Here is a 14,034-nt window from a genome sequence, read left to right as displayed (position 1 = left end):
GACATACATTTACAACATATAAACATATTAATTATATTTATTTTATTTCTAACAGGAGGACAACTACAACGAAGCACCGGCCGGCATAACAAACGCAATGCGAACATTACGCTGTATACCGGCCGGCTCTGTTGTCCCCCTGTGTGTTGTTTATTGGCTGGTTGTGAGTATTGGCGTGCATCGTGGGCAATGATGGTCTTGATGGCAAGCGGCTCTGGTCCGGCCGCCCACGTTGCATCTGTCTGTTGGTTAGTGTTGGCTGCTGCACTCGAGGGCACTGGTCCGGCCACCCAACTGCATTGTCATCGTGTTGGCATTGGCATCGGTGTGTGATGGCAATGGTCGGAGTTATTGGCCGCATCCAAGTGGCGAACTGGTCCGGCCACCAGGATGCGTTGTCGATTTTAATTGTTGATTGGCCGCATCCAAGTGGCTGCTGGTCCGGCCACCCAGGATGCGCTGTCAGGTGGATTGGCCTGGCCTCCTCGGCCACGTTCTTCGTCAATTTGTAGTTGCGTTTTGAATGGCTGCTGGTCCGGCCACTCAGGTGAGGAGGTGTTTGTTTTGGCTTTTTGATTTTAATTTGCGTTTATTTGCAGGTGCCTTTCGTTGATTTGGATGTTGTTGCTGGCGACCCTTGTCTGATTTGTGTTGGCGTAAGAGACGTTTGCGGGTGAGTATTCGTGTTTATCGGCAGCCTCTCTCCTGTTTCACCTTCTTTTGCAGGATTTGCTGGCGTCCGGCGGCTCAGCACCGGGCCATCCCGCCCTCACATAATTGGCATGAGAGACGGGTGCGACCCAGCGGAGCGGCAACAGACGCCAGCATCTGCGTCGTCGTTGGAATGGCTGTTGTCTGATTGGAGTGGCGTGACGTCATTGTGATGGTCGGTGGCAGCGTCATCAGAAAGGGGCCTCATATTCCTCCCATTTGGCAGGAAATTGTTGATGTTGATGGCGAGGCTTCTTCTTGTTGGTCAGCTCTGTCTGGTGATTGGCAGGGAGGGGTGGATTTTGTGTGTTTTGGCCGTTTTTCGTTGTTGTCCGTATTGACGTCTTTTTTCCTTTGTTGCAGTGGCTGTCTCTGGATCAACGATTGGGCGCATTAACAGGCACCGCCCGATCGCATGCTTTCGCGTGCGCTGGCGATTTGGGCCCTCCACACTTGGCCCAGACCCTCCAGATCGTCGAATGGATCGTGGTCGGTCCATTCGTCGTCATGTTCGTCGTCAATTGCTTCGCAGTCCATATCGGATTCGGAGTCCGATATGGCTGCGGCGTCATGGTGCGTATTTGCAGTTGGTCGTGGTGATGGCTGTGTGGATGCTGCTGCTGCTGTTTTTGTCTGAAGTGGCGGCTCTCGTGCTCTCGTCCCTTGCCTGCAGCAGGTTTGTCAGTTTCGTCAAAATTGCTGCCAGCTTATCCTCCAGCTCTTTAATTTTTACGGCATATCTTTTCAGGATATGGGCACAGCTCCCATCGCACTGGGCGCCTGGCTGCTGCTGTAGCTGGGGTTGGCGTGGCGTCGGAGCACGATTTGGGATCGGCTGCATCGACAGGACCCTGTGGTGTTGGCGCCCCTCGGCCAGTGGCTGGGGATGTTGGTCGCGATGCTGTAGCTGTTGACGATGCTGCCGACCCGGACCGCGTTGGCGTTGCTGCTGCGGCTGTGGGTGGAGTGGCTGTATGGGTGGCTGCTGCTGCAACTGTCGCTGTAGTGGCTGCTGGTGACGTTGTGATGGCTGCTGGAGACGATGTGCTGGCTGTTGCTGCTGTATTGGCTGCTGCATTTGCTGTGGCTGTTGCCGTAGTGGCTGCGGCTGCTGCTGCTGCCGTCGATGCTCCTGGACAGCGACCCTGTGGGCCAGGAGCCGCTGCCTGGCTGCCTTGTAGGCGCTGCAGCCCTTGTAGGCGCTGATGTGCTGGCCCTGGCAGTTGGCGCACTTGGGAGCAACGTTCCTTGGCTTGCTGCACTCCGTCGTCAGGTGTCCACCCGCGCATTTCATGCAAACTGCAGCGCGTCTACAATATGCGCGGGTGTGGCCAAACACCTGACATCGATGGCACTGGGCAGGGTCACGGGAGACTCCAAGTCTCTCAACCGTGACGGGCCTCCCACCCAGGCGTCGCAGCTTCAACACCCCGCATTGGCCACGGTCCGGTTTGGGGGCGATATCAGCCTCGAAGAGGTTGAATTGGCGGCTGCGATCAAATCGATCGGTGATCACCCTTACAAACCGAACCGTGAACCCCTCATTCAGCATGCTGCTGCGAATCCAATCCGGCGGCGTGGAGTGGGAGAGTCCTCGGATGAGGATCCTCAAGCCACGTTCCTGGCTGGGCTGATGCCCGAATTCGCCGTGCCGGATGTCATCGTCGGTGGTAGTGGCAGGGGTGTTTGTGATGGTGATGGCGGTGGTGTTGGTGATTGTATTGGCGGGTGTATTTGTATTTGTATTGGCGTCATTATTATCTCTATTGTTAATTGTGGTATTGTCTGTGTGAATGGCTGGTGATTGTCTATGTATTGGCTGTTGTCGATGTTGGTGATGGCTGTGGGTCTGGCTATTGGCAATTATAGTAGTGGCAGGGGCAGGGGCAGGGGCATGTGTTGGCTGTGCAGATTGCGGCATAGTGGCAGGATCGGCAACTGTGTTGGTGTTGGCTGCATGTGCCGTCCGTTTCTGCTGCTTCTGCTGTTGCTCCCTCAGCTCGTGCTGCCTCAGCTGCTCCTGGACAATAGCCTCCAGCTCCTCCATTGTCTGCCTTTTCTTCTTCGGCTTCCTAATTGGCGGCCGCTGCTGCCGCTGCTGGTGATGGCGGCCCCGTCTTCTGGCCTGCTTCCTCTCACCCTCATCCTCATCTTCGCTCCCACTGTCGATGAGGGCGCGGCGTCGTTTTGGTGTTGGTGGGATTGGCTGTGATTGTGGTTGTGTAGTTGCTGCTGTTTGTCGTAGTATTGGTGCTGACTGGGCTATGGCTCGGATCGACCCGCTGCTCGAACTCGAACCAAGTTCGACACGCAACGGGTTCGATCCGGTCGTGTGTGTGTGTGTGGCGGCCCGTTGGCCGTTTTGGCGCTCCGCTCTTGCGCGTCGGCTAGCCGGCTCTCCTCCGTCTTCTCCCTCTCCCGTGAGCGTGAGAGGCGGGAAAAGCGGCAGCGAGAGCGGCGTCCCATCGGCCCTTCCCTTTGCGTTTGGCGCGGTTTTTGTGATGTGTCTCGAGGGGGAGTGGCTGTGGCCGTGGATATATCGGCCATGGCAATGGCTGGGTACTCACTCGATGGAAGGCTGTGGCGTCGGCGCTCTGCATTGGCTGGGGCGTTGGTGTTGGCGCCTGCGCCGAGGGCTCTGCTGCTGCTGCTGCTATTGGCGGCGTTTGTGTTGGTGTTGTTGGCTGCTGCTGCTGCTAGGGCGCCTCTGCGGGCCGCTCTGCCGCCGTCGCTGTGTCGTCTGGTTGTCCCTCGTCTGGCCATTCCTCTGGTCATGGCTGGCTGTTGCTTTGTGTGTTGGCGATCTGCTGCCTGTTTGTTGTTCTTTAATTGAAAAGTCTCTTGTGTGTGTTTGTGTTTAATGTAATTTATTGGCACTTTTATTCTCTTTTTATACCCGATACTCAAAATGAGTATTGGGGTATATTAGATTTGTGGTAAAAGTGGATGTGTGTAACGTCCAGAAGGAATCGTTTCCGACCCCATAAAGTATATATATTCTTGATCAGCATCAATAGCCGAGTCGATTGAGCCCTGTCTGTCTGTCCGTCTGTCCGTCGGTCCGTCCGTCCGTCCGTCCGTCCGTCCGTCCGTCCGTCCCCTTCAGCGCCTAGTGCTCAAAGGCTATAAGATCTAGTGCAACGATGTTTTGGATCCAGACTTCTGTGATATGTCACTGCTACAAAAATATTTCAAAACTTCGCCCCGCCCACTTCCGCCTCCACAAAGGACGAAAATCTGTGGCATCCACATTTTTAAAGATACGATAAAACCAAAAACGCAGAATCGTAGAGGATGAGTATATGTTCTAGAGTGTTAAATGTCAACTAGATCATATAATTATTATAGCCAGAATCAAGAAAACAATTTCATTCTTTCTCGCTCTGTCTCTCTCTAACACACAGGTTTCATGGTCGGCTTTGCCAATTGCAAAATATGAGTTCAAGGATCTCAGAACCTATAAGAGCCAGAGCAACCAAATTTGGTATTCACACTCCTGTGCTATCGGACCTTGACCGTTTCGTGTCCAAATTTCGCCACACCCCCTTCCGCCCCCGCAAAGGACGAAAATCTGGGGCATCCACAAATCTCAGAGACTATTAGGCTAGAAAAACCAAATTTGGTATCCGCACTTCTGTTAGATCTGACTATAAAACGTATATCTCAGAATTTCGCCCCACCCTTTTCCGCCCCCACAAAGGACGATAATCTGTTGCATCCACAATATTGCACATTCGAGAAAACTAAAAACGCAGAATCATAGATAATGACCATATCTATCAGATTGCTGAATCTGGATCAGATCAGATCATTTTTATAGCCAAAAGGAACAAATCAATTTGCACTGGCTACGCAGCCCCGACGTCACGCTCAGACTGATTTTCTGTCTCTCTCGCACGCACTCCTTGTCGTGTCGTTTAATATTAGCGGCGTCTGCCGGAGGAGAGCCATACTGACTTAGTATCGGGTATAACTGTAGAGTTGCGGTCTCCGCAGCAACTCACAACGTTCCCCTCGTTTTTTTTACGATGTGGACGGGAACAAAAGTTTGTCAAGGTAAGTAATGGGTGTGGTGGAGGAAAGGCGGCACGGCACGGCACGGCACACGACAGACACCACAAAAAAGAAAACAAAGCACAACAGCAAGACAACGGAAAACGGCGACACGAAACGGTTATGGCACGTACGTCCGACGATCGCGACCTCTCGAGCGGGTGGACGAGATGAGAGTGGCGGACGAGGTTCATGGTGGTACTCTCACATGTCCGCCAACTCCCATACTCTCCCCCTCAACTCGACTGGCCCGATCGCCGATCGTCATTTACCGGTGCTCTCACCCCCGGTTCCACTTTCACTCACCCCAATATTGAGTGAGATGAAAGTGGTCCGAGGGCAGCAGCACCGATAAGTAGGAAATGGAGAATTGGAATAGCCGTTTGTTTTAGTGGCTGTGTGTGTTGTCGTTGTCGTTGGTTAGTGGCCAGTGTCTTATGTTTGTGCTGTGTGTAGTGGCTGCTCTGTTGTTGGGGATGGGATAGGAGGGGGGGGGGGGGGGGGGGGATAAATGCCTGCTCCCGTATAACCGCCCGGATACTGTAAACTTCCGGATCTTTCGATCCGGGCGCGTGACGCTCCGAAGAGTCGACCGCATAGCATCATATGGGCGGTTGAAATGGCTTTATTGGGGCGTTTGGCAGAGTGGCGGAGGTTGGCAGTGTTAATTTTGCTCCTGCTCAACCGCATTTGGCATTTAGTGGCATTTGAAGTGGGTAGGGGGTGGGGAGGAATTGGCTGGGCATAAATTGCCGAATTTGCGACCGATAACACACTGGGCATTGATAAATGCATTTTAAATTTGAAATGGCTTTTTGGTGTGTTATCGGTCATAGTCTGGTATTTGCGTGGTATTTTTGGTAATACCACGTGTCAAGGGGAATTATGGGAATGGCAGATAGGTTGGGAAGAAGAGTAAGAAGGTAAAACTAATTAGAAAACCACGAAAAATATACAATTAACTACAGAAAAACTACATTAATTTACAAAAACTTAATTCTAATATCACAGGTAAGTAACTAAAACTATCTACGGACATGCAAAAACTACAAAAAACAACAGGATTGACATCTACAACAAGAACATTGATGCAGACAAGGTAAAATAAACGATAATTGACATACATTTACACACATATAAACATATTATTTATATTTATTTTATTTCTAACAGGAGGACAAACAACAACGGAGCACCGGCAGGCATATCAAACGCAATGCGAACATTACGCCGTATACCGGCCGGCTCTGTTGTCCCCCTGTGTGTTGTTTATTGGCTGGCTGGTTGTGAGTATTGGCGTGCATCGTGGGCAATGATGGTGTTGATGGCGAGCGGCTCTGGTCCGGCCGCCCACGTTGCATCTGTCTGTTGGTTTGGTGCAGCAGACCGAGGGGCACTGGTCCGGCCACCCGAAGATGCATTGTCCAGTGTGTTGGCATTGGCATCGAAAAGTGATGCCAACGAATCGTGATATTGGCCGCATCCAAGTGGCTGCTGGTCCGGCCACCAGGATACGTTGTCGATTGTATTGTTGTTGGCCGCATCCGAGTGGCTGCTGGTCCGGCCACCCAGGATGCGTTGTCAGTAGAATTGGCCTGGCCTCCTCGGCCACGTTCGTCATCGGTTCAAAAAAGGCCTCCTTTTCCGCCCCTTTGGCAGAAAATTGATGATGTTCATGGCGAGGCAGCTGCTGTGGGTGCAGCTCGTCTGGTGATTGGCAGGTACGTGTGTTTTTGTGTGTTTTGGGCGTTTTTTCGTGTTGGCGTGAATTGGCTGTTTTTCTTTGTATTTTAGTGGCTGGCCTCTGGACTTCTGTTGGAATTGACAGTAGTGCTTCTGATGAGGTCTCCAAATTTCGCCCATTATGCCTCAAGAGAGTTGCAGGAGTGGCGAGGCAGCTGCTGGAGGGGCAGCTCTGTCAGTTTAATAGCAGGTGAGTATGTTTAATGGTCATTTGCAGATTGTTGTTAATTGTGTTTAATTTTGTCTATTTTTAGGTTTTATTGCCATTAAACTTCTGCTATTTGGCGCAATCAGTAGACGCCGTATAATCCGTCGCTTTCATAGTCGCCACTGGATTGTCCATTTAGAAACCTACCTAGGTCCTCATAAGGCTCTTCGTCGGTCCATTGGCTGTCGTCGTCCATGTCCATATCCGGCTCACTGTCCGATATGGCTACTGCTGCTGCTGTATTGGCGGCTGGTTGTGGTGGCGGCGGGTGTGTAGATGGTGTTGTCTGTAGTGGCGGCATGGCTGCCAAGCCCCCGCCTCTAGCCTCTGTCAGGTTTGCGATCGGCGTGGCCATTGCTGCCAACCTTTCCTCCAGCATTTTGAGTTTAATGGCGCTCTCTTTTAGATGTTTGGCACAGCTGCCATCGCACTGAGCTGCTGGTGTTGGCGTGGCGTCGGGGCATCATTCGCGATCGGTTGCATCGGCTGGACCCTCTGGTGTTGGCGCCCCCTGGTCGATGGCTGGGGATGATGGTCGCCATACCGATGCTGTTGCCGATGCTGGCGACCCGGTTGGTGTTGGCGTTGCTGCTGCGGGTTATGGAGTGGCTGTGGATGTGGCTGCTGCTGGCGGCGTTGGATTGGCTGTTGTCGGTGTTGTGTTGGCTGCTGCTGCTGCCGTCGATGCTCCTCCTCCCTGGCGACCCTGTGGGCCAGGAGCCGCTGCCTGGCTGCCTTGTAGGCGCTGCAGCCCTTGTAGGCGCTGATGTGGGCGCCCTGGCAGTTGGTGCACTTGGGAGCAACGTTCCTTGGCTTGCTGCACTCCGTCGTCAGATGTCCACCCGCGCATTTCATGCAGACAGCAGCTCGTCTACAGTATGCGCGGGTGTGGCCAAACACCTGGCATCGATGGCACTGGGCAGGGTCACGGGAGACTCCAAGTCTCTCAACCGTGATGGGCGTCGCAGCTTCAACACCTCGTATTGGCCACGGTCCGGTTTGGGGGCGATCTCAGCCTCGAATAGGTTGTATTGACGGCTGCGATCGAATCGATCGGTGATTGCCCTTACAAACCGAACCGTGAACCCCTCGTTCAGCATACTGCTGCGAATCCAATCCGGCGGCGTGGGCTGATGCCCGAATTCGCCGTGCCGGATGTCATCGTCGGTGGTAGTGGCAGGGGTGTTTGTGATGGTGATGGCGGTGGTGGTGTTGGTGTTTGTATTGGCAGGTGTATTTGTATTTGTATTTGTATTGGCGTCATTATTATCTCTATTGTTAATTGTGGTATTGTCTGTGTGAGTGGCTGGTGATTGTCTTTGTATTGTCTGTTTTTGATGTTGGTGATGGCTGTGGGTCTGGCTATTTGTATTTATACTAGTGGCAGGGGCAGGGGCAGGGGCAGGGGCATGTGTTGGCTGTGTTGATTGCGGCAGAGTGGCAGGATCGGCAACTGTGTTGGTGTTGGCTGCATGTGCCGTCCGTTTCTGCTGCTTCTGCTGTTGCTCCCTCAACTCGTGCTGCCTCAGCTGCTCCTGGACAATAGCCTCTAGTTCCTCCATTGTCTGCCTTTTTTTCTTCGGCTTCCCAATTGGCGGCCGCTGCTGGTGATGGCGGCCCGTCGTCTGGCCTGCTTCCTCTCACCCTCACCCTCATCGTCACTCCCACTGTCGATGAGGGCGCGGCGTCGTTTTGGTGTTGGTGGGATTGACGGCATTTGTGCAGGCTCAGCATTGGCCCGGATCGACCCGCTGCTCGAGCTCGAACCAGGTTCGACTCGCAACAGATTCGATCCGGTCGTGTGTGTGTGTGTGGCTGCCCGTTGGTCGTTTTGGCGCTCCGCTCTTGCGCGTCGGCTTGCCGGCTCTCCTCCGTCTTCTCCCTCTCCCGTTACTCCCGAACTGTCCGAGAGTGTGAGAGGCGGGAAAAGTGGCGTCTTTTCGGCCTTTCCCTTTGTGTTTGGCGGGATTTTGGGATTTGGCGGGGTTGCGGGATTTGCAGTTGGTATTGGCGCTGCTGTTGCTGCTGATGTGATGGGGCTCGAGGGGGAGTGGCTGTGGCCGTGGATATTTCGGCCATGGCAATGGCTGGGTACTCACTCGCTGGGTGGCTGTGGCGTCGGCGCTCTGCATTGGCTGGGGCGTTGGTATTGGCGCCTGCGCCGAGGGCTCTGCTGCTGCTGCTGCTATTGGCGGTGTTGGTGTTGGTGTTGTTGGCTGCTGCTGCTGCTGCTAGGGCGCCTCTGCGGGCCGCTCTGCCGCCGTCGCTGTGGCGTCTGTTCGACCCTCGTCTGGCCTCGAGTGGCTCTGGTCCGGCCACCCAGGATGCGTTGTCAGTAGTATTGGCCTGGCCTCCTCGGCCACGTTCATCGTCGGTTTGTAGTTGCGTTTTGAATGGCTGCTGGTCCGGCCACCCAGATGAGGAGGTGTTTGTTTCGGCTTTGATTTTAATTCGTGTTTATTTGCAGGTACTGTCGGCGTTTGGATGTTATTTGTGGCGACCCTTGTCTGGTTTGTGTTGGCGTAAAACAGCAGGTGAGTATTTTATGTTTTGGCAGTCTGTTTCTCCCTCCTGTTTCTTCTTCCTTTTGCAGGATTTGCTGGCGTCCGGCGGCTCAACACCAGGCCATCCCGCCCTCACATAATTGGCATGAGAGACGGGTGTAACCCAGCGGAGCGGCAACAGGCGCCAGCATCTGCGTCGTCGTTGGAATTGGCAGCTGTTGGTTCGGAGTGGCGTGACGTCACGGCCATGGTCAGGCGGCAGCGTCATCAGAAGAGGCCTCCTTTTCCGCCCCTTTGGCAGAAAATTGATGATGTTGATGGCGAGGCAGCTTCTTGTTGGTCAGCTCTGTCTGGTGATTGGCAGGTGAGAGTGAATTTCTTGTGTTTTGGCAGTTTTTCGTGTTGGCGTGAATTGACTGTTTTTCTTTGTGTTTTAGTGGCTGGCCTCTGGACTTTTGTTGGATTGGCGGTAGTGCTGCTGATGAGGCCTCCAAGTTTCGCCCATTATGCCTCAAGAGAGTTGCAGGAGTGGCGAGGCAGCTGCTGGAGGGGCAGCTCTGTCAGTTTAATAGCAGGTGAGTATGTTTAATGGTCATTTGCAGGTTGTTGTTAATTGTGTTTAATTATTGTCTATTTTAAGGTGGCATTGGCATTAAACTTCTGCTCGTCCTTCGTTCGCTTCGTCCATGTCCATATCCGGCTCACCGTCCGATATGGCTACTGCTGCTGCTGTATTGGCGGCTATTGGAACTGCTGCTGCTGTTGCTGCAGCCAATTTGGTGAGTTGCTCTAACATCTCTTCGATCCTCCTTTCCAACTCTGTTATACGCTGTACGTATAATTGCAGGTTTTGAGCGCAGCTGCCATCGCACTGGGCGTCTGGCCGCTGCTGCTGCTGGTGTTGGCGTGACGTCGGAGCATCATTCGCGATCGGCTGCATCGGCTGGACCCTCTGGTGTTGGCGCCCCCTGGTCGATGGCTGGGGATGTTGGTCACCGTACCGATGCTGCTGCCGATGCTGCCGATCCGGTTGGTGTTGGCGTTGCTGCTGCGGACTATGGAGTGGCTGTGGATGTGGCTGCTGCTGGCGACGTTGTATTGGCTGGTGTCGCTGTTGGCTTGGCTGTGGCTGCTGTCTGCGACGCTCCTCCTCCCTGGCGACCCTGTGGGCCACGAGCCTCTGCCTGGCTGCCTTGTAGGATGGGCAACCCTTGTAGGCACTGATGTGCTGGCCCTGGCAGTTGGCGCACTTGGGAGCGACGTTCCTCGGCTTGCTGCACTCCGTCGTCAGGTGTCCACCCGCGCATTTCATGCAGACAGCAGCTCGTCTACAGTATGCGCGGGTGTGGCCAAACACCTGACATCGATGGCACTGGGCAGGGTCACGGGAGACTCCAAGTCTCTCAACCGTGACGGGCCTCCCACCTAGGCGTCGCAGCTTTAACACCCCGCATTGGCCACGGTCCGGTTTGGGGGCGATCTCAGCCTCGAAGAGGTTGAATTGGCGGCTGCGATCAAATCGATCGGTGATCACCCTTACAAACCGAACCGTGTACCCCTCGTTCAGCATACTGCTGCGAATCCAATCCGGCGGCATGGAGTGGGAGAGTCCTCGGATGAGGATCCTCAAGCCACGTTCCTGGCTGGGCTGATGCCCGAATTCGCCGTGCCGGATGTCATCGTCGGTGGTAGTGGCAGGGGTGTTTGTGATGGTGATGGCGGTGGTGGTGTTGGTGTTGGTAGTGGCAGGTGTATTTGTATTGGCGCCATTATTATTTCTATTGTTAATTGTGGTATTGTCTGTGTGAATGGCTGGTGATTGTCTATGTATTGGCTGTTGTCGATGTTGGTGATGGCTGTGGGTCTGGCTATTGGCAATTATAGTAGTGGCAGGGGCAGGGGCAGGGGCAGGGGCATGTGTTGGCTGTGCAGATTGCGGCATAGTGGCAGGATCGGCAACTGTGTTGGTGTTGGCTGCATCTGCCGTCCGTTTCTGCTGCTTCTGCTGTTGCTCCCGCAGCTCGTGCTGCCTCAACTGCTCCTGAACAATAGCCTCCAGCTCCTCCAGAGTTTGCCTTTTCTGGTGATGGCGGCCCCGTCGTCTGGCCTGCTTCCTCTCACCCTCATCCTCATCTTCACTCCCACTGTCGATGAGGGCGCGGCGTCGTTTTGGTGTTGGTGGGACTTGTGGTATTGGTGCCGGCTCAGCATTGGCCCGGATCGACCCGCTGCTCGAACCAGCTCGAACCAGGTTCGACTCGCAACAGGTTCGCTCCTTCTCGGCGGCTTGCCGGCTCTCCTCCGTCCTCTCCCTCTCCCGTTACTCTCGAACTATTTTGTATGTCCGAGAGCGTGAGAGGCGGGAAAAGTGGTGTCTTGTTGGGCCTTTCTTTTGTGTTTGGCGCCTTTCTTTGGGTATTATTATCAAGGGAGGGGGGGGGGGGGGGGGGGGGAAGAGCAATGCAAGTGGCGGGAATGGCTGTGTCTGTGTGTGTATTGGCGGCGTCTGCGTACTCACGATCGGTGCAGTCTGTGTTGGCGTTGTTATTGCTGCTGCTGATGCAGCCACCGTCGCTGTGGCGTCGGCGCTCTGCATTGGCTGGGGCGTTGGTGTTGGCGCCTGCGCCGAGGGCTCTGCTGTTGCTGCTGCTATTGGCGGTGTTGGTGTTGGTGTTGTTGGCTGCTGCTGCTGCTGCTAGGGCGCCTCTGCGGGCCGCTCTGCCGCCGTCGCTGTAACGTCTGGTTGACCCTCGTCTGGCCATTCCTCTCGTCATAGTTGTTGTTAGTTTGTGTATTGGCGATTTGCTGTCTGTTTGTTGTTTTCCCTTACTGAAAAGTCTCTTGTGTGTGTGTGTTTGTGTTTTATGTATTTATTGGCACTTTCTGTCTCTTTACACAGTTTGTCTCTCGTTAGGTTTGTGTTTTTATAACTTAATGTTATTTATTGGCGTTTAAAATTAATCACATTTATTGGGGAGCAGAAAGTTTGTCGAGTGGAGGGAGCGGGGGCACGGCACGGCACGGCACGGCACACGACAGACACCACAAAAAAGAAAACAAAGCACAACAGCAAGACAACGGAAAACGGCGACACGAAAAAACGACACGAAACGGTTATGGCACGTACGTCCGACGATCGCGACCTCTCGAGCGGGTGGACGAGATGAGAGTGGCGGACGAGGTTCATGGTGGTACTCTCACATGTCCGCCAACTCCCATACTCTCCCCCTCAACTCGACTGGCCCGATCGCCGATCGTCATTTACCGGTGCTCTCACCCCCGGTTCCACTTTCACTCACCCCAATATTGAGTGAGATGAAAGTGGTCCGAGGCAGCAGCACCGATAAGTAGGCAATGGAGAATTGGAATAGCCGTTTGTTTTAGTGGCTGTGTGTGTTGTCGTTGTCGTTGGTTAGCGGCCAGTGTCTTATGTTTGTGCTGTGTGTAGTGGCTGCTCTGTTCTTGGGGGATGGGATAGGTGGGTGGGGGGGGATAAATGCCTGCTCCCGTATAACCGCCCGGATACTGTAAACTTCCGGATCTTTCGATCCGGGCGCGTGACGCTCCGAAGAGTCGACCGCATAGCATCATATGGGCGGTTGAAATGGCTTTATTGGGGCGTTTGGCAGAGTGGTGGAGGTTGGCAGTGTTAATTTTGCTCCTGCTCAACCGCATTTGGCATTTAGTGGCATTTGAAGTGGGTAGGGGTTGGGGAGGAATTGGCTGGGCATAAATTGCCGAATTTGCGACCGATAACACACTGGGCATTGATAAATGCATTTTAAATTTGAAATGGCTTTTTGGTGTGTTATCGGTCATAGTCTGGTATTTGCGTGGTATTTTTGGTAATACCACGTGTCAAGGGAATTATGGGAATGGCAGATAGGTTGGGAAGAAGAGTAAGAAGGTAAAACTAATTAGAAAACTACGAAAAATATACAATTATCTACAGAAAACTACATTAATTTACAAAAACTTATTCCTAATATCACAGGCAAGTACTAAAACTATGGACAAACTATCTACGGACATGCAAAAACTACAGAAACAACAGGATTGACATCTACAACAAATACATTGATGCAGACGAGGTAAAATAAACGATAATTGACATACATTTACAACATATAAACATATTAATTATATTTATTTTATTTCTAACAGGAGGACAACTACAACGAATAACCGGCCGGCATAACAAACGCAATGCGAACATTACGCCGTATACCGGCCGGCTCTGTTGTCCCCCTGTGTGTTGTTTATTGGCTGGCTGGTTGTGAGTATTGGCGTACATCGTGGGCAATGATGGTGTTGATGGCGAGCGGCTCTGGTCCGGCCGCCTACGTTGCATCTGTCTGTTGGTTTGGTGCAGCAGACCGAGTGGCACTGGTCCGGCCACCCGAAGATGCATTGTCCAGTGTGTTGGCATTGGCATCGAAAAGTGATGCCAACGAATCGTGATATTGGCCGCATCCAAGTGGCTGCTGGTCCGGCCACCAGGATACGTTGTCGATTGTATTGTTGTTGGCCGCATCCGAGTGGCTGCTGGTCCGGCCACCCAGGATGCGTTGTCAGTAGAATTGGCCTGGCCTCCTCGGCCACGTTCGTCGTCAATTTGTAACGGCGTTTTGAGTGGCTGGTGGTCCGGCCACCCAGTTGAGGAGGTGTTTGCTTTGGCGTGTGATTTTAATTTGTGTTTATTTGCAGGTACTTGTCGGCGTTTGGATGCTGTTGCTGGCGACCCTTGTCTGGCTTGTGTTGGCGTGAGAGGCGTTTGCAGGTGAGTATATGTGTTTATTGGCAGCCTCTCTCCTG

The 14,034-nt window shown here is 53.3% G+C and overlaps 1 long non-coding RNA gene across 1 annotated transcript; it reads left to right on the top strand.

Moving 5' to 3' along the window:
- The first annotated feature begins 6,443 nt into the window (after nt 1–6,443).
- Nucleotides 6,444–7,214, top strand: LOC117194771. The gene is made up of 4 exons (XR_004474915.1): nt 6,444–6,485; nt 6,559–6,697; nt 6,762–7,049; nt 7,122–7,214. It is a non-coding gene; the product is annotated as an uncharacterized LOC117194771 (long non-coding RNA).
- Nucleotides 7,215–14,034: the final 6,820 nt, after the last annotated feature.

The sequence above is a fragment of the Drosophila miranda genome, assembly GCF_003369915.1.
Source record: "Drosophila miranda strain MSH22 chromosome Y unlocalized genomic scaffold, D.miranda_PacBio2.1 Contig_Y3_pilon, whole genome shotgun sequence".
Lineage (NCBI taxonomy): Eukaryota > Metazoa > Arthropoda > Insecta > Diptera > Drosophilidae > Drosophila > Drosophila miranda.
The sequence above is the reverse complement of the archived record's forward strand: the minus strand, read 5'-3'. Positions and strand labels throughout refer to the sequence as shown.